Consider the following 2,891-nt stretch of genomic DNA (forward strand, 5'->3'; position numbering starts at 1 on the left):
GTCTCTGTAACTTTGCTTTGTCCAGAACTTCACACAAGTTGAATCATAAAATATATAGACTTTTGAGCCTGGCTTTTCTCACTTAGCATAAGGCTCACTCATGTTGTCATATGTTTGTTCCTTTTATTTCTGTGTTCACTAGATGGTTGGACTACAGTTTATTCATTTATCAGTTACAATATTTACATTGTTTCCAGTTTGGGCAGCAAATAAGGAATAAACATTTGTGTACAGGTTTTGTATTTGATAAGTGTATGTTTAACTTTGAAGAAACTGCCAAGTGATTTTTCAGAGTGGCTGTACCATTTTGCATTCTCACTAGCAACTGATGAGAGTTTCAGTTGCTCCACAGTATCACCAACACTTACTATTGCATTCTTGTTTTTGTTGTCATTGTTGTTTTAGCCATTCTAAAAACTGGGGGTGGGTGCTCGCTTCGGCAGCACATATACTAAAATTGGAACGATACAGAGAAGATTAGCATGGCCCCTGCGCAAGGATGACACGCAAATTTGTGAAGCGTTCCATATTTTTCGGCAAAACACTCTCCGACATAAATCACAGCAAGATCTTCTATGACCCACCTCCCAGCATATTGGAAATAAAAGCAAAAATAAACAAATGGGACCTAATGAAAATTAAAAACTTTTGCACAACAAAGGAAACTATAAGTAAGGTGAAAAGACAGCCCTCAGCTTGGGAGAAAATAATAGCAAATGAGGAAACAGACAAAGGATTAATCTCAAAAATATACAAGTAACTCCTGAAGCTCAATTCCAGAAAAATAAATGACCCAATCAAAAAATGGGCCAAAGAACTAAACAGACATTTCTCCAAAGAAGACATACAGATGGCTAACAAACACGTGAAAAGATGCTCAACATCACTCATTATCAGAGAAATGCAAATCAAAACCACAATGAGGTACCATTACACACCAGTCAGGATGGCTGCTATCCAAAAGTCTACAAGCAATAAATACTGGAGAGGGTGTGGAGAAAAGGGAACCCTCTTACACTGTTGGTGGGAATGCAAGCTAGTACAGCCGTTATGGAGAACAATGTGGAGATTCCTTAAAAAACTGGAAATAGAACTGCCATATGACCCAGCAATCCCACTCCTGGGCATACACACTGAGGAATCCAGATCTGAAAGAGACACGTGCACCCCAATGTTCATAGCAGCACTGTTTATAATAGCCAGGACATGGAAGCAACCTAGATGCCCATCAGCAGATGAATGGATAAGGAAGTTGTGGTACATATACACCATGGAATATTACTCAGCCGTTAAAAAGAATTCATTTGAATCAGTTCTGATGAGATGGATGAAACTGGAGCCCATTATACAGTGAAGTAAGCCAGAAAGATAAAGAACATTACAGCATACTAACACATATATACGGAATTTAGATAGATGGTAGTGATAACCCTATATGCAAAACAGAAAAAGAGACACAGAAGTACAGAACAGACTTTTGAACTCTGTGGGAGAAGGTGAGGGTGGGATGTTTCAAAAGAACAGCATGTATATTATCTATGGTGAAACAGACCACCAGCCCAGGTGGGATGCATGAGTCAAGTGCTCGGGCCTGGTGAGCTGGGAAGACCCAGAGGAATCGGGTGGAGAGGGAGGTGGGATGGGGGACCGGGATGGGGAATACGTGTAACTCTATGGCTGATTCATATCAATGTATGACAAAACCCACTGAAAAATAAAAAAATTTTAAAAAAGCAAAGTAAAAAAAAAATAAAAACTTGGGGTGGTATCTCTTTCAGTTTTATTTGCATTTCCTTAATAACTAATGATGTTGAGTATCTTTTCATGTGTTTATTTGTCATCTGCATATCTTCTGGGGTGCACTGTCTTTTCCCTATTCCTTTCTTTCTTATTATTGAATTTTGAGTATTCTCTATATATTCTATGTCCTATGACTTTATCAGGCATGGAATTTGAAAACATGTTATCCAACTCTGTGGTTTGTCTATGTATATTTAAAACTCAGAGAAGAAAAATTCACACTATAAACCCCAGTCCTGGTCCCAGCTCTTCATAATGAGCCTTCAGCTATAAATACTTTTACCACCCTCCTACTCAAGGGAATCCAGGGTAATGTCATCTTCTTCTCTTATCAGTGGCACTTGGAAGTAATCATGGCTCTCCTACACCCCACTCTTCAACAACAAATGTTTGTGATGCTTCTGAGGCTCTGAATGTCTGTAAGGGTTAGAGATGATTCCTGCCTGGGTGTCCTGGGCTCCCAGGAGGTGCTTGGCCTCCTCTTCAACTCCCAATCACAGGGCAAACCCTAGGAGTCTGTACCCTGTGCTCGAGTTAGTGAAACATCATCCTGAAGTTTCCTTAATCATTCCCTTGTTATTATTCTTTTTTGAAGAATATACATATATGTGATTCATGTACATATATACATGTATCCCTATAAATACACTGTGCTACTTTTGAATTTTTTATGTCTGCAGTCACACTGTAATGCTCTTTACGATCTGCTCCTTCCACTCAAAATTATGTTTTCAAGACATATCCACAAGGACACAGTAACAATCTTTTTTTTTTTTTCCACTTTTCCAACTCTGTAATGGTTCTTTTTGTAAAATAGCACAATTTGGTTATCCATTCTACTCTTGATAAGTATATGACTTAATCTTTATGGGTAAACTCCATGTCCTTCTCCTTCAAGAATTTTGTCTTTTTATTTTCATGATCTTTTCTGTCTCTTTCTCTCTTTCAAGAACCTGAGTTTATGCATATCAAAAGTTTAGCTTTCCAAGCTATTGAATTTGAAATTAGCTTCAGATGTCTGCTTTGGTAGTCTCATTTTGTTGCTTTGTAACAATTCTGAATCTTCAGAGGCAATGGATGCATCTGCACAA

The 2,891-nt window shown here is 38.2% G+C and overlaps 1 non-coding gene across 1 annotated transcript; it reads left to right on the top strand.

Moving 5' to 3' along the window:
* The first annotated feature begins 427 nt into the window (after positions 1-427).
* On the top strand, positions 428-534 carry LOC136161984 (U6 spliceosomal RNA). Its single transcript, XR_010661837.1, has one exon. It is a non-coding gene; the product is annotated as a U6 spliceosomal RNA (small nuclear RNA).
* The last annotated feature ends 2,357 nt before the right edge of the window (positions 535-2,891 follow it).

The sequence above is a fragment of the Muntiacus reevesi genome, chromosome 2, assembly GCF_963930625.1.
Source record: "Muntiacus reevesi chromosome 2, mMunRee1.1, whole genome shotgun sequence".
In the NCBI taxonomy this organism is placed as follows: Eukaryota; Metazoa; Chordata; class Mammalia; order Artiodactyla; family Cervidae; genus Muntiacus; species Muntiacus reevesi.